The sequence below is a fragment of the Halichoerus grypus genome, chromosome X (assembly GCF_964656455.1).
Source record: "Halichoerus grypus chromosome X, mHalGry1.hap1.1, whole genome shotgun sequence".
Classification (NCBI taxonomy): Eukaryota; Metazoa; Chordata; class Mammalia; order Carnivora; family Phocidae; genus Halichoerus; species Halichoerus grypus.
Genome location: NC_135727.1, coordinates 19,654,166 through 19,679,771, shown reverse-complemented (window position 1 = coordinate 19,679,771; position 25,606 = coordinate 19,654,166). Strand labels below are relative to the sequence as shown.

Below are 25,606 nucleotides of genomic sequence, written 5' to 3'. Positions count from 1 at the left end.
AAAGTCTGCCATGAGGATCTGTGTAACCATGTCCTGATGAGTGTATGGGGACATCTCCCCAAGATGTAAGAGTGGGAATCAGGGAGCTTCTCTAGAGACAACAAAAGTAATAGCTTGCTTCTGTGTGTGGGTCATGCACAATTCAGAGGGCTGCCGATCTCTCTTCATTTCTCCTTATGTTGTTGCTGGTGTCGGATGACTCGCTAACACAATGCCTGGGGCCATTCATTTAACAAACATTTACTAAATGGCTATTGTATGTTAGAGATACAAATCCAAGTATGTCGTTTTCTGCCTTTGAGAGACTCACATTGGAGTTGGGGAGTAAATAAGCACAGTGAAGTGCTGTAGATACTGTGATCCATATTTGTACAGGTTACAGAGACCAATTCTAAATGGGCAGTCAGGAAATATTTAATAGAAGAGATGACACTTTTAGTAGAGTCTTGAGAGAGGAGTAGCCTGCCAGTTGGATAAAGGAGGACAATTTTAGTGGATGCAATATGAGCAAGTACAGAGGTACAAAACCCAGCTTGGTGTACTTCCAGATACTGCCAACAATTTAATTCCCACAGCAGAAGGTGTGGGAAGTGTTTTGGCAATATATAAAACTTGAGAAGAAAGCAGTAAGCCAGATTATGGGGAGACTGCTATGCTATATTAAGGAGCTAGCACTTTATTTACTCTACAGGTCAACAAACTATGGCCTAAAGGGCCAAATCCAGCTCTTGGCTTGTACAGCCCATGAGCTAAGATTGGTTTTTAAATTGTTAACTAATGTAAGAAAAACAACAACTAAGAAGCCTATTCTACAAAGACTGTGTGTAGCCTGGAAAGCCTAAAATATTTACTATCTGGCCCTTTACAGAAGAAAGTTTGCTGAGCCTTGCTATAGGTGGTGGGCAACCATTAATGATTTTTTGAGCAGATCAGTAACATGTGCAGAATTGTGTTTTTAAAAGCTCACTTTTACAACAAAAGTATAATTTTGATTGAAGAGGTATAAGATTGGACATAGGGTCAATCGGGAGGCTATTAATAATCTGAGACGTAATGCAGAACTGAACTAAGGATTTAGCAATAAGGATTTGGAAGAAACTTGGGTCATTAGAGTACCCCTTCCTTTTTCATTTTTACATGCAATTTCATTTACATTCAATGTGTATTTTCTCAGAAGCAGGGTCTTTAGCACAGATATAGTAAAGGGCTTCAAAAGTTGGGTGATCTCATCCTGAACATCATTCACTTCTTTTCAACATTCAATGAGCACATAGAGATATGGAGAGAGTCGGGTCTAGAGTCACATAGTTATGTTTTATTCATGTATGACAGCCCCGTTCTCTGACCCAGTATAACTTTGTGTGGTATATAAAATTGCACTTTGTTTATTTAAATATAATGTTTATTTAAATATAATGAATGTCTTCTGGCTCCTTTCATGATTTCTTTTTTTTATTATTATGTTATGTTAGTCACCATAGAGTACATTAGTTTTTTTAATTTAATTTTATTATGTTATGTTAGTCACCATACATCATTAGTTTTTGATGTAGTGTTCCTTTCATGATTTCTGAAGTTCACTCATCACCTGTTACTCCTTTAGACATACTGTTGCATTTCATGCATCATGAATAGTACCATTATGAGCCTTAAAATTTTTTTCTAAAAATATTGTTATTCAACATAGTACTAGAAGTCCTAGCCACAGCAATCAGACAACAAAAAGAAATAAAAGGTAGGGGCGACTGGGTGGCTCAATTGCTTGAGCACTGACTCTTGAAGTTGGCTCAGGTCATGGTCTCAGGACTGTAGGATCAAGCCCCATGTTGGGCTCTGTGCTGGGTGTGGAGGCTGCTTAGGATTCTCTCTCTCTCCCTCTGCCCCTCCTCCACTCCACACACACATGCTCTTTCTCTCTAAAAAGAAAAGAAAAGAAATAAAAGGCATCAGCAAGGAAGAAGTAAAATTTTCACCATTTGCAGATGACATAATACTATATATAGAAAACCTGAAAGACTCCACCAAAAAACTGCTAGAACTGATAAACAAATTCAGCAAACTCACAGGATACAAAATCATTCTACAGAAATCTGTTGCATTTCTATACACCAATAATGAAGCCACAGAAAGAGAAATTAAGAAAACAATCCCAAAGATGGCAGAGGAGTAGGAGACCTGGATTTCGTCTGGTCCCAGGAATTCAGCTGGATAGGGATCAAACCATTCTGAACACCTACAAACTCAACAGGAGATCGAAGAAAAGAACAGCAGCAACTCTCTGAACAGAAAAGCGACCACTTTCTGGAAGGTAGGACGTGCGGAGAAGTGAATCCGAGGCGATATTTGGGAGGATAGACGGCGGGGGAGGGGGCCTCCGTCGGCCGCTTCTGGCAAGTGATAGAGCCCCGGAGCACAAAATCGGAACTTATAGAAGTCGGCTCCGCTGAGGGACGTCGCTCTAGTGGCTAAGCAGGGGGTGGAACCCTCACTGGACAGTGTGGTCTCAGGACCCTCGGGGTCACAGAAAGACCGGGGGTGCCTGAGTGCGGCAGAGCTCCCAGGTATGGGAGCGGGGAAGCCGGCTGCAGAGACGGAGCCGAGGCGCGGGCTCTCAGCTGGGGGTTGCCATAAACCGTGATCCGCGGCACAGTCGGGCCACTGCTCCTCCAGCAGGGACCCAACAAGCGGCAGATCCGGGGAGACTCACCTTCTTCCCCCAGGAGGAGCGGCGCGGGAGCGCACCGCAGGGATCTGCTGGGTTGGGAGACTCCACACGGGGTCGGGTGCCAGAGATAGAAACGCGCAGTCACAGGCCGGGTGAGCACGGAGTGCGGCTGGAGACCGGGGACACGGGAGTGACTGGCAGCTTTTCTCTGGGGGCTCGCTGAGGAGCGGGGCCCGAGTTCTCGGCTCCTCCGGGGCGGAGATTGGGAGGCCGCCATTTTCACTCTCCGCCTCCAAGGCTGTACGGAAAGCTTGCAGGGAACAAAAGCTCCTGAGAGCAAACCCGAGCAGATTGCTTAGCCCGGACCGGGCAAGGGCGGGGCAATTCCGCCTCCGGCAGAGACATTTGGGAACCACGGCAACAGGCCCCTCCCCCAGAAGATCAGCGAAAACAGCCAGCCAAGACCAAGTTTACCGATCAATGAGAACGGCAGAACTCCAGCGCTAGGGGAATACTGCACATAGAATCCATGGCTTTTTTACCATGATTCTTTAGTCTTTTGAAGTTAATTTTTTTAATTTTCTTTTTTTCTTTTTCTTTTTTTTTTGAATTTTTCTTTTTCCCTTTTTCAACTAACATCTTATCAATCCCTTCTTTAAAAACCGTTTTTATTTTTCATTTTTAGAGTCATATTCTATCCCGTCATAGTAGTTAACCTTATTTTTGGTATATATATATAAGTTGTTCTCTCTTTAACATTTTGGGATACAGTGTCTTCTAACAGACCAAAATATACCCTAAATCTCTAGTGTATGGCTTTCCTCTAGTCTCCTGCCTGATCACATTCTCTCCCTTTTTTTTAAAATTTCTCTTCCTTCTTGTTTCAGCCAACTTCTTATTTTATCAATTCCTTTTAAAAAATCTTTTATAATTTTCATCTTTACAATCATATTCCATCCCTTCATCATATTTTCCCTTATTTTTGTACATATATAAGCTTTTCTTTCTTTAAAATTTTGGGAGACAGTTTCTTCTAACAGACCAAAATACACCCAAAATCTAGTATGTGGCACTGATCTATGCACCACCCTGATCATATTTGATCATATTCTTTTTTTTATCTTTTTCTTTTTCTTTTTTCTTTCTTTCCCTTTCTTTTCCCCCAGTTTCAGGTCTCTTCTAATTTGTTTAGTGTACATTTTTCTGGGGTCGTTTTTACCCTGTTTGCATTTTGCTCTCTCATTCATCTATTCTCCTCTGGACAAAATGACAAGTTGGAAAAAAACACCTCAAAAAAAAGAACAAGAGGCAGTACCAACTGCCAGGGACCAATCAATATGGGCATTAGTAAGATGTTGGAACTAGAGTTCAGAATGATGATTATAAAGATACTAGCTGGGCTTAAAAAGAGTGTGGAAGATATTAGAGAAAACCTGTCTGGAGAAAGAAAAGAACTAAAATCTAACCAAGTTGAAATCAAAAAGGCTATTAATGAGGTGCAATCAAAAAGGGAGGCTCTAACGGCTAGGATAAATGAGGCAGAAGAGAGGATTAGTGATATAAAAGTCCAAATGATGGAAAATAAAGAAGCTAAGAAAAAGAGAGATAAACAACTACTGGATCACGAGGGCAGAATTTGAGAGATAAGTGATACCATAAGACGAAACAATATTAGAATAATTGGGATCCCAGAAGAAGAAGAAAGAGAGAGGGGGGCAGAAGGGTATATTGGAGCAAATTGTAACAGAGAACTTCCCTAGTTTGGGGAAGGAAACAGGCAACAAAATCCAGGAGGCACAGAGAACCCCCTCAAAATCAATAAAAATAGGTCAACACCCCAACATCTAATAGTAAAACTTCCGAGTCTCAGAGAAAGAGAAAATCCTGAAAGCAGCTCGGGACAAGAGATCTGTAACCTACAATGGTAGAAATATTAGATTGGCAACAGACCTATCCACAGAGACCTGGCAGGCCAGAAAGGACTGGCATGATAATTTCAGAGCACTAAACAAGAAAAATATGCAGCCAAGAATACTATATCCAGCTAGGCTGTCACTGAAAATAGAAGGAGAGATAAAAAGCTTCCACGACAAACAAAAACTTAAGGAATTTGCAAACACAAAACCAGCCCTACAAGAAATACTGAAAGGGGTCCTCTAAGCAAAGACAGAGCCTAAAAGTAACATAGACCAGAAAGGAACAGAGACAATATACAGTAACAGTCACCTTACAGGCAATACAATGGCACTAAATTCATATCTTTCAATAGTTACCCTGAATGTAAATGGGCTAAATGCCCCAATCAAAAGACACAGGCTATCAGATTGGATAAAAAAACAAGACCCATCGATATGCTGTCTGCAAGACACGCATTTTACACCCAAAGACACCTCCAGATTGAAAGTGAGGGGGTGGAAAACGATTTACCATGCTAATGGACATCAAAAGAAAGCTGGGGTGGCAATCCTTATACCAGACAAATTAGATTTTAAACCAAAAACTATAATAAGAGATGAGGAAAGACACTATATCATATGTAAAGGGTCTATCCAACAAGAAGATCTAACAATTGTAAATATCTATGCCCCTAACATGGGAGCAGCCAATTATATAAGCCAATTAATAACAAAAGCAAAAAAACACATCGACGACAATACAATAATAGTGGGGGACTTTAACACTCCCCTCACTGAAATGGACAGATCATCTAAGCAAAAGATCAACAAGGAAATAAAGGCTTTAAATGACACACTGGACCAAATGGACTTCACAGATATATTCAGAACATTCCATCCCAAAGCAACAGAATACACATTCTTCTCTAGTACACATGGAACATTCTCCAGAATAGATCACATCCTGGGTCACAAATCAGGTCTCAACTGGTACCAAAAGATTGGGATCATTCCCTGCATATTTTCAGACCACAATGCTTTGAAACTGGAACTCAATCACAAGAGGAAAGTTGGAAAGAACTCAAATACATGGAGGCTAAAGAGCATCCTACTAAAGAATGAATGGGTCAACCAGGAAATTAAAGAAGAATTTTAAAAATTCATGGAAACAAATGAAAATGAGAACACAACTATTCAAAATATATGAGATACAGCAAAGGCAGTCCTAAGAGTAAAGTATATAGCAATACAAGCCTTTCTCAAGAAACAAGAAAGGTCTCAAATATACAACCTAACCCTACACCTAAAGGAGTTGGAGAAAGAACAGCAAATAAAGCTTAAACCCAGCAGGAGAAGAGAAATAATAAAGATCAGAGCAGAAATCAATGAAATAGAAACCAAAAGAACAGCAGAACAGATCAACAAAACTAGGAGCTGGTTCTTTGAAAGAATTAATAAGATTGATAAAGCCCTGGCCAGACTTATCAAAAAGAAAAGAGAAAGGACCCAAATAAATAAAATGAATGAAAGAGGAGAGATCACAACCAACACCAAAGAAATACAAATAATTATTAGAACATATTATGAGCAACTCTATGTCAGCAAATTAGATAATCTGGAAGAAATGGATGCATTCCTAGAGATGTATAAACTACCAAAACTGAACCAGGAGGAAATAGAAAACCTGAACATACCTATAACCACCAAAGAAATTGAAGCAGTAATCAAAAATCTCCCAACAAAGAAGAGCCCAGGGCCAGATGGCTTCCCAGGGGAATTCTACCAAACATTTAAAGAAGAATTAATACCTATTCTTCTGAAACTGTTCCAAAAAAATAGAAATGGAAGGAAAACTTCCAAACTCATTTTATGAGGCCAGTAATACCTTGATCCCAAAACCAGACAAAGACCCCATCAAAAAGGAGAATTACAGACCAATATCCCTGATGAACATGGATGCAAAAATTCTCACCAAAATACTAGCCAATAGGATCCAACAGTACAGTAAAAGGATTATTCACCACGACCAAGTGGGATTTATTCCTGGGCTGCAAGGTTGGTTCAACGTCTGCAAATCAATCAATGTGATACCCTACATTAATAAAGGAAAGAACAAGAATCATATGATCCTCTTAATAGATGCAGAAAAAGCATTTGACAAAGTACAGCATCCTTTCTTCATCAAAACTCTTCAGAGTATAGGGATAGAGGGTACATACCTCAATATCATAAAAGCCATCTATGAAAAACCCACAGCAAATATCATTCCCAATGGGGAAAAAATGAGAGCTTTCCCCCTAAGGTCAGGAACACGGCAGAGATGTCCACTATCTGCTATTGTTATTCAACACAGTACTAGAAGTCCTAGCCTCAGCAATCAGACAACAACAAAAAAATAAAAGGCATTTGAATCGGCAAAGAAGGAGTCAAACTCTCACTCTTTGCAGATGATATGATACTTTATGTGGAAAACCCAAAACACTCCACCCCAAAACTGGTAAAACTCATACAGGAATTCAGTAAAGTGGCAGGATATAAAATCAATGCACAGAAATCAGTGGCATTTCTATACACCAACAACAAGACAGAAGAAAGAGAAATGAAGGAGTCGATCCCATTTACAATTGCACCCAAAACCATAAGATACATAGGAATAAATCTAACCAAAGAGGCAAAGAATCTGTACTTAGAAAACTATAAAATACTCATGAAAGAAATTGAGGAAGACACAAAGAAATGGAAAAATGTTCCATGCTCATGGATTGGAAGAAAAAATATTGTGAAGAGGTCAATGCTACCTAGAGCAATCTACACATTTAATGCAATCCCTATCAAAATACCATCAACTTTTTTCAAAGAAATGTATGGAATGAGAAAAGACCCCGAATAGCCAGAGGAATGTTGAAAACGAAAAGCAGAGCTGGTGGCATCACAATTCCGGACTTCAAGCTCTATTACAAAGCTGTAATCATCAAGAAGTATGGTACTGGCACAAAAACAGACACATAGATCAATGGAACAGAATAGCCCAGAAATGGACCCTCAACTCTATGGTCAACTAATCTTCAACAAAGCAGGAAAGAATGTCCAATGGAAAAAAGACAGTCTCTTCAACAAATGGTGTTGGGAAAATTATACAGCGACATGCAGAAGAAGGAACCTGGACCATTTCCCTACACCACACACAAAAATAGACTCAAAATGGTTGAAAGACCTAAGTGTGAGACAGGAGTCCATCAAAATCCTAAAGGAGAACACAGGCAGCAACCTCTTCGACCTCAGCCGCAGCAACTTCTTCCTAGAAACATAGCCAAAGGCAAGGGAAGCAAGGGCAAAAATGAACTATTGGGACTTCATCAAGATAAAAAGCTTTTGCACAGCAAACGAAGCAGTCAACAAACCCAAAAGACAACCGACAGAATGGGAGAAGATATTTGCAAGTGACATATCAGATAAAGGGCTAGTATCCAAAATCTATAAACAACTTATCAAACTCAACACCCAAAGAACAAATGATCCAATTAAGAAATGGGCAGAAGGGGAAAGATGGCAGAGGAGTAGGGGACCCTATTTCAACTGGTCCCTGGAATTGAGCTGGATATCTACCAGACCACTCTGAGCACCCACGAAACCAGCCTGAGATGTAAGAAGATCTGGATCTCTACAAAGAGAATATCGCAGGTGGTTGGTTCCGAGGTACGAAGCGGGGAGCTGAGATTCCGCGGGCAGATATCGGAGGATAAACGGCAGCGGGAGGGTGCCTGGCCATGGGGATCTTACACCGCCGGTGAGCGACAGCCTCGCGTGCTGCGGTTGGGGCACAGACTCACAGACCGGTAGCGGCGGGGAAAGGACTTTAGGGCAGCCCCCGGGCCGGAAACCCGGAGCAGCGGGGTCGCACACGCGAACTGGGAGCGGCTGGCAGTTTTAGAAGCACAAAGGGCAGAGACGTGCCCTGACCTGGAGGCAGGACTGGGAGCGCTGCGGAGGGGCGCACAACCCAGGACGCTGCAGTTATAGCAGCACGGACAGAAACGGAGACGGTGTGGCCTGGAGAGCTCACTGAAGAACAGACTGAGGTCTCTCTGCTCTGAGGCAGAGGGTTGGAAACGGTCTCTTCTGCTCTGACTCGCGGAAGAGACGCAGAAAGCCGCCAGGGAAAGCCGCCAGAGAACAAAAGCCCCAAAGACTGATTCCCGCTGAGCCCATCCCCCGCCACAGGGGGGCAGGGCAACTCCGCCCAAACAGGGTTGCCTGAGTAACAGTGCAGCAGGCCCCTCCCGCAGAAGACAGGCTGGGAAAACAAGAGGTCAGCAACCCTAAGGTCCCAAGAAAACAGGTGCATCTTGCTTGGGTTCCGGTCAATAATTTCGACTCTATACATTCCCTCAAACACCCATCAACAGAATGACTAGGAGGAGGAGCCCCCAAAATAGAAAAGACTCAGAGATTATGACTTATGCTGCAGATTTACAAATGGATGCAGATATAACCAAGATGTCGGAGATGGAATTCAGGCTAGCAATTGTGAAGACAATGGCTAGAGTGGAGAAATCAATTAATGGCAACATAGAGTCTCTAAGGGCAGAAATAAAAGGTGAATTGGCAGAACTTAAAAATGCTATCAATGAGATTCAATCCAATCTAGATAATCTAACAGCTAGGGTAAGTGAGGCAGAAGAGCGAATAAGCGACCTGGAAGACAATATAATAGATAAAAAGGGAAAAGAGGAGGCCAGGGAAAAACAACTCAGAATCCATGAAAATAGAATCAGAGAAATAAGTGACACCATGAAGCGTTCCAATGTCAGAATGATTGGTATCCTGGAGGGGAGAGAGAGAGAGGACTAGAAGATGTATTTGAGCAAATCCTAGCTGAGAACTTCCCTAATCTGGGGAATGAAACAAACATTCGTGTCCTAGAGGCAGAGAGGACCCCTCCTAAGATCAAGGAAAACAGGCCAACACCCCGGCATGTAATAGTAAAACTTGCAAATCTTAGAACCAAGGAAACCATCTTAAGGGCAGTTAGGGGGAACAGATTGCTTACGTACAGAGGGAGGAACATCAGAATAACGTCAGACCTATCCACAGAGACCTGGCAAGCCAGAAAGGCCTGGCAAGACATATTCAGGGTACTAAATGAGAAGAACATGCAGCCAAGAATACTTTATCTGGCAAGGCTTTCATTTAGAATGGATGGAGAGATGCAGAGCTTCCACGACCGGCAGAAACTGAAAGAATATGTGACCACTAAGCCAGCCCTGAAAGAAATATTAAGGGGGGTTCTATAAAAGGAGAAAGACCCCAAGAGTGATATACAACAGAAATTTATAGGGACAATCTATAAAAACAATGTCTTCACAGGCAACATGATGACAACTAATTCATATCTTTCAATAATCACGCTCAACGTGAATGGCCTAAACGCTCCCATAAAATGGCACAAGGTTGCAGATTGGATAAAAAGACAGGACCCATCCATATGCTGTCTACAAGAGACTCATTTTGAACCTAAAGATACATCCAGACTGAAAGTGGAGGGATGGAGATCCATCCTCCATACCAGCGGACCTCAAAAGAAAGCTGGGGTAGCATTCTTATATCAGACAAATTAGATTTTAAACTAAAGTCTGTAATTAGAGACACAGAAGGACACTATATCATTCTTAAAGGGTCTATCCAACAAGAAGATCTAACAATTGTAAATATCTATGCCCCCAACATAGGAGCAGCCATCTACATAAGCCAACTGTTAAACAAAATAAAGAGTCACATTGATAACAATACGTTAATTGTAGGAGACCTCAATACTCCACTCTCAGCAATGGACAGATCATCTAAGCAGAAAAGCAACAAGGAAACAAGAGCTTTGAATGATACATTGGACCAGATGGACCTCATAGATATTTACAGAACATTCCACCCTAAAACAAAAGAATACTCATTCTTCTCAAGCGCACATGGAACTTTCTCCAGAATAGACCATATACTGGGTCACAAATCAGGTCTCAACCGATACCAAAAGATTGAGCTTATTCCCTACATATTCTCAGACCACAATGCTCTAAAACTGGAACTCAATCACAAGAAAAAATTTGGCAGAAATTCAAACACTTGGAAGCTAAAGACCACTCTGCTCAAGAATGTTTGGGTCAACCAGGAAATCAAAGAACTTAAACAATTCATGGAAATCAATGAGAACGAAAACACATCGGTCCAAAACCTATGGGATACTGCAAAGGCGGTCCTAAGGGGGAAATACATAGCCATCCAAGCCTCACTCAAAAAAATAGAAAAATCCCGAATTCACCAGCTAACTCTACACCTTAAAGAACTAGAGAAAAAGCAACAAACAATGCCTAAGCCATGCATTAGAAGAGAAATAATTAAAATTAGAACAGAAATCAATGAATTAGAAACCAGAAACACAGTAGATCAGATCAACGAAACTAGATGTTGGTTCCTTGAAAGAATTAATAAGATCGATAAACCACTGGCCAGACTTATCCAAAAGAAAAGAGAAAGGACACAAATTAATAAAATTATGAATGAAAGGGGAGAGATCAAGACTAACACCAAGGAAATAGAAACAATTTTTAGAAATTATTATCAACAACTATATGCCAATAAACTGAGCAATCTGGATGAACTGGAGGCCTTCCTGGAAACCTATAAGCTGCCAAGACTGAAACAGGAAGAAATTGACAATCTGAATAGGCCCATAACCAGTAACGAGATTGAAGAAGTGATCAAAAACCTCCCAAAAAACAAGAGTCCAGGGCCTGATGGATTCCCTGGGGAATTCTACCAACCATTCAAAGAAGAAATAATACCTATTCTCCTGAAGCTGTTTCAAAAAATAGAAACAGAAGGAAAGCTTCCAAACCCATTCTATGAGGCCAGCATTACCTTAATCCCCAAACCAGGCAAAGAACCCATCAAAAAGGAGAATTCAGACTGATATCCCTGATGAATATGGATTCCAAAATCCTCAACACAATCCTAGCTAATAAGATCCAACAATACATTAAAAGGATCATCCACCATGACCAAGTGGGATTTATCCCCGGGATGCAAGGGTGGTTCAACATTCGTAAATCAATCAGTGTGATAGAACACATTAATAAGAGGAGGGAGAAGAACCATACATATGGTCCTCTCAATGGATGCAGAAAAAGCATTTGACAAAATACAGCATCCTTTCCTGATTAAAACTCTTCAGAGTATAGGGATAGAGGGAACATTCCTCAAGTTCATAAAATCCATCTCTGAAAAACCCACAGCGAATATCATCCTCAATGGGGAAAAGCTGAGAGCCTTTCCCTTAAGATCAGGAACATGTCAAGGATGCCCACTCTCTCCACTATTGTTCAACATAGTACTAGAAGTCCTAGCAACAGCAATCAGAGAACAAAAAGAAATAAAAGTATTCAAATTGGCAAAGAAGAAGTCAAACTCTCTCTTTTCACAGACGACATGATACTTTATGTGGAAAACCCAAAAGACTCCACCCCCAAGTTACTAGAACTCATCTAGCAATTCCGTAATGTGGCAGGATACAAAATCAATGCACAGAAATCAGTTGCTTTCTTATACACTAACAACGCAACTGTAGAAAGAGAAATTAGAGAAACGATTCCATTTACTATAGCACCAAAAACCATAAGATACCTCCGAATAAACCTAACCAAAGAGGTAAAGGATCTATACTCTAGGAACTACAAAACACTCATGAAAGAAATTGAAGAAGATACAAAAAGATGGAAAAATATTCCATGCTCATGGATCGGAAGAATAAACATTGTTAAAATGTCTATGCTACCCAAAGCAATCTATACCTTCAGTGCCATCCCGATCAAAATTCCAATGACATTTTTCAAAGTGCTGGAACAAACAATCCTAAAATTTGTATGGAATCAGAAAAGACCCCGAATCGCCAAGGAAATGTTGAAAAAGAAAAACAAAGCTGGAGGCATCACGTTGCCCGATTTCAAGCTCTATTACAAAGCTGTGATCACCAAGACAGCATGGTACTGGCACAAAAACAGACATATAGACCAATGGAACAGAATAGAGAACCCAGATATGGACCCTCAACTCTATGGTCAAATAATCTTTGACAAAGCAGGAAAAAACTTGCAATGGAAAAAAGACAGTCTCTTCAATAAATGGTGCTGGGAAAATTGGACAGCCACATGCAGAAGAATGAAACTCGACCATTCTCTAACACCATTCACAAAAATAAACTCAAAGTGGATGAAAGACCTCAATGTGAGACAGGAATCCATCAAAATCCTAGAGGAGAACATAGGCAGTAACCTCTTTGACATTGGCCACAGCATCTTCTTTCAAGATACATCTCCAAAAGCTAGTGAAACAAAAGCAAAAATGAACTTTTGGGACTTCATCAAGATAAAAAGCTTCTGCACAGCAAGGAAACAGTCAACAAAACAAAGAGGCAACCCACAGAATGGGAGAAGATATTTGCAAATGACACTACAGATAAAGGGCTGGTATCCAAGATCTATAAAGAACTTCTCAAACTCAACACCCAAAAAACAAATAATCAAGTCAAAAAGTGGGCAGAAGATATGAAAAGACACTTCTCTGAAGAAGACATACAAATGGCTAACAGACACATGAAAAAATGTTCATCATCATTAGCCATCAGGGAAATCCAAATCAAAACCACATTGAGATACCACCTTACACCAGTTAGAATGGCAAAAATGGACAGGGAAAGAAACAACAAATGTTGGAGAGGTTGTGGAGAAAGGGGAACCCTCTTACACTGTTGGTGGGAATGCAAATTGGTACAGCCACTTTGGAAAACAGTGTGGAGTTTCCTCAAAAATTTAAAAGTAGAGCTACCCTATGACCCAGCAATTGCACTACTCGGTATTTACCCCAAAGACACAGATGTAGTGAAAAGAAGGGCCATATGCACCCCAATGTTCATAGCAGCAATATCCGCAATAGCCAAACTGTGGAAAGAGCCGAGATGCCCTTCAACAGATGAATGGATAAAGAAGATGTGGTCCATATATACAATGGAATTTACTCAGCCATCAGAAAGGATGAATACCCAACTTTTACATCAACATGGATTGGACTGGAGGAGATTATGCTAAGTGAAATAAGTCAAGCAGAGAAAGTCAATTATCATATGGTTTCACTTATTTGTGGAACATAGGAATAGCATGGAGGACATTAGGAGAAGGAAGGGAAAAATGGGGGGGGGGGGAATTGGAGGGAGAGATGAACCATGAGAGACTATGGACTCTGAGAAACAGAGTTTTAGAGGGGAGGGGGGAGGGGGGATTGGTTAGCCCGGTGATGGGTATTAAGGAGGGCACGTACTGCATGGAGCACTGGGTGTTATATGAAAACAATGAATCGTGGATCACCACATCAAAAACCAATGATATATTGTATGGTGACTGACATAACATAATAAAATTTAGAAAGCCTAAAAAAAAAAAAAAAGAAAAGAAATGGGCAGAAGGCATGAACAGACATTTTTCCAAAGAAGACATCTAAATGGCCAGGCCAACAGACACATGAAAAAGTGCTCAACATTGCTCAGCATCAGGGAAATCCAAATGAAAACCTCAATGAGATACCACCTCACACCAGTCAGAATGCCTAAAATTAACAAGTCAGGAAATGACAGATGTTGGCAGGGATGCGGAGAAAGGGGAACCCTCCTACACTGTTGGTGGGAATGCAAGCTCATGCAGCCACTCTGGGAAACAGTATGAGGTTCCTCAAAAAGTTGAAAATAGAGCTACTCTATGACCGAGCAATTGCACTACTGGGTATTTACCCCAAAAATACAAATGTAGGGACCCAAAGGTGTACGTGCACCCCAATGTTTATAGCAGCAATGTCCACAATAGCCAAACTATGGAAAGAGCCAAGATGTCCATCAACAGATGAATGGGTAAAGAAGATGTGGTGTATATATACAATGGAATATTATGCAGCCATCAAAAGGAATGATATCTTGCCATTTGCAACGACATGGATGGAACTGGAGGGTATTACGCTGAGTGAAATAAGTCAATCAGAGAAAGACATGTATCATATGATCTCACTGATATGAGAAATTCTTAATCTCAGGAAACAAACTGAGGGTTGTTGGAGTGGTGAGGGGTGGGAGGCATGGGGTGGCTGGGTGATAGACACTGGGGAGGGTATGTGCTATGGTGAGTGCTGTGAATTGTGTAAGACTGTTGAATCACAGACTTGTACCTCTGAAACAAATAATACATTATATGTTAAAAAAAAAAAAAAGAAGAAGGTAGTAGGAAGGGAAAAATGAAGGTGAGGGTATTGGGGGGGGAGATGAACCATGAGAGACTATGGACTCTGAGAAACAAACTGAGCATTCTAGAGGGGAGGGCGGTGGGGGGATGGTTTAGCCTAGTGATGGGTATTGAAGAGGGCACGTATTGAATGGAGCACTGGGTGTTATACGCAAACAATGAATCATGGAACAATACATCAAAAACTAATGATGTATGGTGATTAACATAACATAATAAAAACAAACAAACAAACAAAAAAGAAAACAATCCCATTTACAATTGCACCAAAAATAAGATACTAGGAATAAACCTAACCAAAGAGGTGAAAGACCTGTACTCTAAAAATTATAAAACACTGATGAAAGAATTTGAAGATGACACAAAGAAATGGCAAGATATTCCATGCTGGTGGATTGGAAGAACAAATACTGCTAAAATATCTACCCAAAGCAATCTACACATTGAATGCAATCTTATCAAAATACTAACAGCATTTTTCACAGAGCTAGAACAAACAATTCTAAAATTTGTATGGATCCACTAAAGACCCCAAATAGCCAAAGCAATCTTGAAAAAGAAAAGCAAAGTTGGAGGCATCACAGTTCTGGACTTCAAATTATAATACAAAGCTATAGTAATCAAAATAGTATGATACTGGAACAAAAATAGACATGCGGGTCAATATAACAGAATAGAAAATCCAAAAATAAACCCATAATTATATGGTCAATTAATCTTTGACAAAGCAGGAAAGAATATCCAATGGAAAAAAGAGAGTCTTATCAACAAATAGTGCTGGAAAACTGGAAGCAATAGACAAAAGAATGAAACTGGACCATTTTACTTATACTATACACAAAAATAAATTCAAAATGGACTAAAGACCTAAATATGAGACCTGAAACCATAAAAAGTCCTGGAAGAGAGCACAGGCAGTAATTTCTCTGACATTCTCCATAACAACTTTTTTCTAGATAGGTACCCTGAGGCAAGGGAAACAAAAGCAAAAATAAACTATTGAGACTACATCAAAATAAAAAGTTACCCCACAGCAAAGGAAACAATCAACAAAAATCAAAACAATCAACCTACTGAATGGGAGAAGATATTTGCAAATGACATATCCAATAAAGGATTAATATCCAAAATACATAAAGAACTTACCAAACTCAGCACCTTAAAAATGAGTAATCCAGAGAAAAGATGCTCAACATTACTCATCATCAGGGAAATGCAAACTAAAACTGCAATAAGATATCCCCTCACACATGCCAAAATGGCTAAAATCAAAACACAGGTGTTGGCAAGGATGTGGAGAAACAGGAACCCTCTTGTACTGTTGGTGGGAATGTAAACTGGTGCAGCCACTGTGGAAAACAGTATGGAGGTTCCTCAAAAAGTTAAAAATAGAACGACCCTATGATCCAGCAATTGCACTACTAGGTATTTACCCAAGAATACAAAATACTAATTCAAAGGTATATATTTATGGTAGCATTATTTACAATAGCCAAGATATGGAAGCAGCCCAAGTGTCCATCAATAGATGAATGGACAAAGAAGATATATATATATAATTCATCCATAAAAAAGAATGAAATCTTGCCCTGTGCAACAACGTGGATGGAGCTAGAGTGTATATTATGCTAAGTGAAATAAGTCAGTCAGAGAAAGACAAATGCCATAGGATTTCACTCATATGTGAAATTTAAGAAACCAAACAAACAAGCAAAGGGGAAATGAGAGAGAGAAACCAAGAAACAGACTTAGCTATGGAGAACAAACTAATGGTTACCGGGGGGAGGGGGGGAGGGGATAGGTGAAATAGGTAATGGGGATTAAGGACTGCACTTGTCCTGGTGAGCACCAGGTGATTAAAATAAAAACTTTAAAAATACATATATTGTTTTCCTGCTGGCCTTTCTCCCTCGGAGGAGGCCTGTAGGCCGCAGCCATGGCACCCAGACCAAATGGCATGATGCTGAAGCCCCACTTCCACAAGGACTGGCAGCAGCATAGCTACATGGTTCAACCAGCCAGCAGAGAAGATCCACAGACTCAAGGCTTGCAAGCCAAGGCACACCACATGGCCTGGAGCACCCGCATCAGACCCATCCAGCCCATCCTGAAGTGCCCCATGGTGAGGTATCACACCAAAGTGCAAGCTGGCAGGGGCTTCAGCATGGAAGTTATGGGTGGATGGCCTCCACAAGAAGGTGGCATGGACCACTGGAATCTCAGTGAATCCAAGAAGGCAAAACAAGTCCACGGAATTGCTGCAGGCCAACGTAAAGTGGCTGGAGTATGGCTCCAAGCTCATCCTCTTCCCCAGGAAGCCCTAGGCCCCCAAGAAGGGAGACAGCTCTGATGAAGAACTCAAATTGACTACCCAGCTGACAGGACCAGTCATGCCCATATGGAATGTCTGTAAGAAAGAGAAAGCCAGTCATTACAGAGGAGGAGAGGAACTTCAAGGCATTCGCCAGTCTTCGAATGGCATTGCCAATGTCCTGCTCTTTGGCACCCAGGAAAAAGGGCCAGGGAAGCTGTAGAACAGGATGTTGAAAAGAAAAATAAAGTGCCATTGGCAACTTGTGATAAAATATGTATATGTATAAAACTGCTTATATATATAACATATAAAACTGCTTATATATATAACACATATATATGTAATGTCAGTGTCTTCCAGTTTCTAAGTTTTTCTTTGCTCATATATCATTCACTCTCTTTTTTTATCATATTGGTGATTTCCTTCTTATTCTATCTACTATAGAAACCCACAGATATAATCATTCTGTAATATATCAATATATAAAATCAGTGTCATAAACTTTAAATGAACACAAGGTTACATGTCCATTATATCTCAATAAAGCTGGGGGGAAAAGGAAACCACAAACAAATATTTGCTCAGCTCATGCAAAAAAAGTCCTAGAATAATAATATCTAAATTTTGCTCAAGGTATTTTCACAAATATTGTCTCATTTGAGCTTCACAACAATGTGAAGTCACTTTACAGATGAGAAATTCAAGGATCTGGAAGCTGAGAGATTTTCCCAAGTTTGCACAGCTGGTAAGTGGTACAAGTGGGACTAAAACCATCTCTAACCCAAGAGCATGTAGATTTTCCACTATGCCACATCCATACCACAAGCAGATTCAGATTTTCTCAACATCTTGTTCATGACAGTCACTCACACTTGAGCTGTGAAGTCTGTTGCTGAGTCACTCTTTCATTTTCTGCTTGATTTTGTGTGCCCCTGTGTTAGCTTATATCCATTCCTGCATTACAGCTCCATAAAGGACTCTTATAACTGACTTCAAGTCACCTTAACCTATCTGTCTATAATCTCTCAAACACATGACAACCATCTTCCCTTCCTGCGCATGAGAAAATGTCAGTAGCCTTGCTTGCTTTTGCTTCTTCCCTATATCACTAAGACTCCTCATCTATTGCAGGCATTTGTCATTTGCTCTTTGATTTCCCTATTTCTGTTCTAATTTCTTTATTCCTTTTCTCTGCTCTCCATTAGTTTGTTCTAAAATTGAAAATATCTATTTTTCTCTTCAAAGCATTTGGCTTCATTTCTTTCCTTGAGAGCTTTCCTCAAATTATTTTTTCATCTGTACCAATCCTCTCCGACAGCTTGAAGTGAAAGCTGGGCTTCTCTCTCCTTGACCATTCCTCATCATTTTCAATGCTTTTTCTTACTTATAGGAATTTGCTCATCTCCCATTTACCTTTGCCAAATTTCCAAGCTTTTAAGAAATTAATTTCAGCTATTACCATTGCATGATCAGAAAAAGTGCTATCTTTCATTTTATATGTCGAACCTCTACTCTCTCTCGCATATAAATCCTGTCAACCCTACTGGATTACTTCCCTTTTATGTAAGCATACTGCAAAGTACTAGCATACACTTCCAAATAATCTCTCAAGTCTACATTTTTGCACACAATTTTCTAAGTATTCAGCTTCACTGGTCAATTTCCAATTATCTCTGGCCTTATTCCCTTTTCTGAGATGTAATTGAAATGTCCCTCTATTCCAAAACCACTCTACTTTATGAAGAATGAAGAAAGGACACTGCATCCTTAATTTACAAATCCAAGCTGTTCTTTTCTGTAACTGATATCCTCTATCATGTCTTCCAATTCAGATCTCCTATCTTCCAAATATTTACATGATGATATTTTACCAAAAACCCTCTGTTGTAGACTCTTTCTCCTTTTCAATAAAGGAAAACTCAAAGCCACGTCATATGAATAATGGACAAGTACTATAAGCAAGCAACAGTATGTTGTGGAGACAGAGAAATCAGACAACTTATTTGTAAGAAAAATATGGATTACTTATATGATAGATGAATTTGAGATAGTTTTGGAATAAATAAATAAGATTTTATAAATAAATATAAGATTTTTAAATAAGATTTTAAAGGCTAACACAGGGGCACACAAAAAGCATAAATAAGATTTTAATAAGCAAAATGTATGGGAAATTATCATATTCCAAATGGCAAGAAAAAAATGCACCAAATTGTAAATGTTTGTCATAGAGTGCATTTTCAGAATGGCTAGTTCCCATTGCCTGAAAGATAGGCTGCAAGTGTTCTAAATTAAGAAAGATAAGGTGGGGGCATGTTGTAGAGCATATTGTTAACCTAAGAAGTTCAGTTTTATCGTATAGTAAAGAGTAAACCATTGGAAGTTTTTTAGCTGGTGGTAACATAATAGATTCTCAAATCTTTACTGAAAGAATGAATGAACGAATCAAAGATAAATCCAAATGTTTTATTTGGGTGACTGAGAGCAAAACTCTTAACAAAGGAAAGAAAGAAGGGGACATGCTGGCTTTGGTCAAAGGACTCAGCTTTGGATATAATTGAATGTAAGGTGCTTGAAAGCCATCCAAATCTAGCTTTTCATCAAATACATGGAGATGCAGGACTGAGAGGTTGGACATACATATAAAAACTGGAAGTCTACTACATAGAAAGGATAGTTAAAATTGTAGAGTTGAGTAAAATCACCAAGCCCAAAGTCAGAGAAAAAATCAGAAGGAGTATCTAAGGAGAATACCCACACTTATGGGGTAGGGAGAGAAAGAAGCAAGTTAAGGAGAAAAGGTATCCTGTGAGAGTTTGAAGAAGAATCCAGAGACTGAAATATTATTGAAGCCAAAGAAATAAAGAATTTAAAGGAAGGGGGTGTTTATCAATGCCAAATGTTTCCAAGACACAGAGGAGGATGAGTTCTAAGAAGTATTAAGTTTGACAATTAGGAAGTCATCAGTAATCTTCAAGTAAGATGTTTCATTAGACTGGACGGTACAGAAACTAGATGGTAGGTGTGAGAAAGTAGAGGCAGCAATTATAGACTACTCTTTAGTGATTTGGTGATAAAGGGAAGGTAAGAAATGAGACAACTCATGAATTTATCAAGATTAAGGGATGAATGTTTTTAGAACTGGAGAATCCTCTGTGTGATTGTAGGCATAAGGAATGGAGTTTGGTACAAAGTAGGATACACACACACACATATGTACATATATGGATATATGAACATATGTGTGTATGTGTGTATTTAGAGAGAGAGAAAGAAAGGCAAAGAGAGTGGGAGGCAAAGAGGGAAGGGAAGGAAATAGAAGGGAAGGGAAAGAGGGAGGGGAATAAAAATATAGGGTAAAAATTGAAGCATGTGAAGTGAGGATAACTACTGAAGCAAGATCCTGAAAAATCAAGAAGCAGTGGAATCATCTAACCATGTAAATGCAGTAATTAGCTGTGGCAGGAAGGCAGGTGGCAGCTTCTTCCTCAGAGGCAGAAAAAAAAAAAAGAATAGGTTCAGATACAGGAAAGAGTTAAAGTTAATGGAGAAAAAGGAAACAAATAGACATTCCTCTCTAATCAATCTGAATTTCTATTACCCATTTCTCTGTTCCTCCTACTTCTGTGTCTTGGACTCCATCTTCAGGGAACCTGTAGTATTTATTTTCTTAAGTCTGTGTCCCTCCTTTCCTGCTCTGAAGATGTTTTATGTAGCAAACCGACATTGTCCTTTTCTTTCAGTAACTACTAGTTTACTCCAGCTGTTTTTTTGCTGCCCTTCCACTTTTATTGTTTTCCTTTATTCCTTTCTCTGTCCTTACCTAACGTCCAGTTTTATTCTGTCCCTCAACATAAACACATGATCCACACATATTAGTTCCTGAATCTCTAACTCCTTCTCATAGACCTTTTCTGATTAGTGAAGATTATAGCTAGTGACTGCTACATTTTTCAAAAGATTGAACTGTGATAGAAAGTGAATGCCAGAGAAGGGATAGCATAGTGGGGAAAAACTTGAACATATTTATAGGATAAGAATCAATAGAAAAGGAAGTGAGGTATTAAAAACAAAACAAGACAAAGCAAATGGTTTGAGTCTAGAACAAATGGGAGGAAATGAAACCCAGAGCACAGGTAGAAGGATTTTTCTTAGGCATAATGAGGATACTTTTCCACTGAGGCAGGAGGGAAAGAGTTAGTGATGGGTCAAATGATTACAGGTTTGTAGAAAGAAGGGAAAGACTTCTATTCTCTGGAATAGTAGGGAAGTCAATTACTGAAAATGAAGGTAGAAGTGATGAAATAGAAGATGGAAGGAAGCTTGTGGAGGTTCCAACAAGCTATTGTGGGAAATGGAGAAGAGTCCTCTAGGAAAACTTCAGATTATCACACAGCATGGAGGGTCAAAGACAGCTTGAAAGCCATAAGTATTTAGAAGCACAAATCCATATAGTTGTGATATCTCATCTTAGCAATACTTAGAAGCCTACATGTAGGAAACAATGGCCTGAATAAGGTCTAAGTATAGAAAAAGAGTTTAATTAATTCAGGTGAAATTAAGATAGAGATGGATTCCAATGTCTCAATAGAGTACGTTGTGCTTGAAAAACTGTAGGAGTTTGTTATGGCTGAAAACATAGTATATGAGGCTCAAAAAGTTTATGAGGAACCTCATAAACTCATGAAGGGTTTTGAGGTATTCATTGAAGGGTTTTGAGGATGAGAATGACTTGATTTGAAAATATCACTAGGGAATATGTGTGGAGGGTAGAATAGGAGGAGATATTGGAGGCAGAGAGGCTACTTAAGTTATTTTAAAAGTACAGATAAGAGGACCTACACATAGGTGGGCACAGAGAAGAGGAAATGGATTGAAGAGAACTACAGAGACGTTTGGTTGAGGATAATTGAGAAACTTTGGTGACCAAATGGGATTTTAGTTTATTTGAATTGCTGTATTTCTTCCTACAGATCCTTATTACTCTGCTCTGCAGCTAGTAAGTGATCCTTCTTCTGGTAAAAGCCAAGAGAAAAAAAATTAGAACTAAATGCATCTAAAACTCATAGAGTATTCTTGAAACTTGTACAGTCTAACAGAAAGAGCATGGGCTTTGGAGTAAGAGAGTCCTGGGTTCTAAACCCACGTCCACCACTTGATAACTGCATGGTTTGGCATAGTTAACTTCACTGAGATTCAATTTCTACCTGTGTAAAAAGAGCCATTGTTGGGTTTAAGTGAAATACTGAAAACATGTAAAGGAGGTAGGTGGTTTGAACACTTCTTGGTATATAGTAAATGCTCAGTAAGTGGTAGCTAGTTCTGTTTCCATTGTTTTGTTGCTAACAGCATTTTGCTATTATCTCAGTGTTCATGTACTGCTTTTGCCAGGTTTGGCTGCCCCCCTCCAGGGCTGGTTTTATAATGTCACAACCTGCTCCTGCCTTTGCACTGAAGTCATACCAACCCACATTGCAGACAGGTGACTCCCCCAAATATCGCTAAATAAGCCACTGTGCTTTAAGTACCCTGTGTGCTTTAGATCACATGGTGTGGAGGACCTGCCCTACCTCTTGTCCCACCACTGAGCCGACTGGCACTAGATTTACACCAATGGCAGAGGCTGTCCCTCAAATAAGATTGCATTTGCCTGGCAAATAAAACCATACCACACATAAATTGCTTCTCAAATCATGTGTTTAATGGTTGCCATCCTGTATGTACAAATAAACCTCATGTCATCTTATATGTCATATATGAATATGTTGTATCCATATTTTCCCAGACGTGCCTCACATACAGCTACCTGAAAAAGTACCAAGTGCAAGAAGACTCTCCAATCCCATCATGTGAGGAGCTCCTCCAAAAGCAAAATCTTAACATCCAAGACCCTTTGAACTGCGTCATGTTCAGCTGTCACTGAAATAACATCTGCCAAATGGGTGGCTGCCTTCAGAGACTATCCTTCACATAACCTTTGGTATAAGTTGTGCCTCTAATTACACCCTGTGAATGACAGAAATCTTGCCAAATGTACAGATGTAATCAAAATAGTTTACTGCTTTCTTCTAAATAAGTCCACTATGGTTCCTTTAACAGAAGTAGTGTGTTCAGGGTTCTTTCCTCAGGAATCTACTGGGATGTTGCTCTAAAGGATGATTTTTCTGGAACTAAGTTTCAACTTCAAATTACAACCTAAGTTAGAGGTTACAGCTTGTGCATGAAAGGAGACAAAAATGTTAGGGTTTTTCTAAAATCTTCCTTCAGTATCACCCCTAAGGCCTTCAATTAAGAAGACCTCTGATAGATAAGAAGAGCACCTTATTAGGTGCTCTTGACAATGTTTTCAATCAGGCAGATATTGTAGAATATTCCTTTGCCCAAGCTAGAACTGGGCTTAATGTCATTCTCCATGCTCACATTTTCCTCATTGTACTGTGGAACCACTTGCAATTTCCCCAATATGGGGCAAAATGGGGATGTGAGAAGAGGGGATAAAAGTGTTCTATCAACTATGGTCCTACCCTCATCTCACTCTCAAATATTCACAAGGCATAGAGAAAAAAGTCCATATGGTGGAAACCTTTAAAAAATCTGAAGAGTTTGATTGGCTGATAGGAGGAACAAGGAGTTTTAAGCAACAAGTTAGGAATACATGTACAGGTAAAAGCAAATAGACCTTCTGTAAACCTAGAGATTTCAAGGATATTTATGACAGCAGCACCCAGTCATCTTACTCTTTGAAGAGGCTGAATAAATGTTTACAGAATATAAGATTCAAAATCAACAAAATCATGAATGAAAGAGGAGAAATCACAACCAACACCAAAGAAATACAAACAATTATAAGAACATATTATGAGCAACTCTATGCCAGCAAATTAGATAACCTGGAAGTAATGGATGCATTCCTAGAGATGTATCAACTACCAAAAGTGAACCAGGAAGAAATAGAAAACCTGAACAGACCTATAACCACTAAGGAAATTGAAGCAGTCATCAAAAATCTCCCAAAAAACAAAAGCCCAGGGCCAGATGGCTTCCCAGGGGGAATTCTACCAAACATTTCAAGAAGAATTAATACCTATCCTTCTGAAACTGTTCCAAAAAATAGAAATGGAAGGAAAACTTCCAAACTCATTTTATGAGGCCAGCATTACCTTGATCCCAAAACCAGACAAAGACCCCATCAAAAAGGAGAATTACAGACCAATATCCCTGATGAACATGGATGCAAAAATTCTCACCAAAATACTAGCCAACAGTACATTAAAAGGATTATTCACCACGACCAAGTGGGATTTATCCCTGGGCTGCAAGGTTGGTTCAACATCCGCAAATCAATCAACGTGATACAATACATTAACAAAAGAAAGAACAAGAATCATATGATCCTCTCAATAGATGCAGAAAAAGCATTTGACAAAGTACAGCATCCTTTCTTGATCAAAACTCTTCAGAGTATAGGGATAGAGGGTACATACCTCAATATCATAAAAGCCATCTATGAAAAACCTACAGCGAATATCATTCTCAATGGGGAAAAACTGAGAGCTTTCCCCCTAAGGTCAGGAACGCGGCAGGGATGTCCACTATCACCACTGCTATTCAACATAGTATTGGAAGTCCTAGCCACAGCAATCAGACAACAAAAAGAAATAAAAGGCATCCAAATTGGCAAAGAAGAAGTCAAACTCTCATTCTTTGCAGATGATATGATACTTTATGTGGAAAATCCCAAAGACTCCACCCCAAAACTGCTAGAACTCATACAGGAATTCAGTCAAGTGGCAGGATATAAAATCAATGCACAGAAGTCAGTGGCATTCCTATACACCAACAACAAGACAGAAGAAAGAGAAATTAAGGTGGCGATCCCATTTACAATTGCACCCAAAACCATAAGATACCTAGGAATAAATCTAACCAAAGAGGCAAAGGATCTGTACTCAGAAAACTATAAAATACTCATGAAAGAAATTGAGGAAGACACAAAGAAATGGAAAAACGTTCCATGCTCATGGATTGGAAGAACAAATATTGTGAAGATGTCAATCCTACCTATAGCGATCTACACATTCAATGCAATCCCCATCAAAATACCATCCACTTTCTTCAAAGAAATGGAACAAATAATCCTAAAATTTGTATGGAACCAGAAAAGACCCCGCATAGCCAGAGGAATGTTGAAAAAGAAAAGCAAAGCTGGCGGCATCACAATTCCAGACTTCCAGCTCTACTACAAAGCTGTCATCATCAAGACAGTATGGTACTGGCACAAAAACAGACACATAGATCAATGGAACAGAATAGAGAGCCCAGAAATGGACCCTCAACTATATGGTCAACTAATCTTTGACAAAGCAGGAAAGAATGTCCAATGGAAAAAAGATAGTCTCTT

The 25,606-nt window shown here is 39.6% G+C and overlaps 1 long non-coding RNA gene and 1 pseudogene across 2 annotated transcripts in view; one reads left to right on the top strand and one right to left on the bottom strand.

Moving 5' to 3' along the window:
* Positions 1-25,606, bottom strand: part of LOC118521887 (uncharacterized) — a 168,010-nt gene that overhangs the window by 40,317 nt on the left and 102,087 nt on the right. The window lies entirely within an intron of this gene.
* On the top strand, positions 16,828-17,491 carry LOC118535146 (large ribosomal subunit protein eL13 pseudogene; annotated as a pseudogene).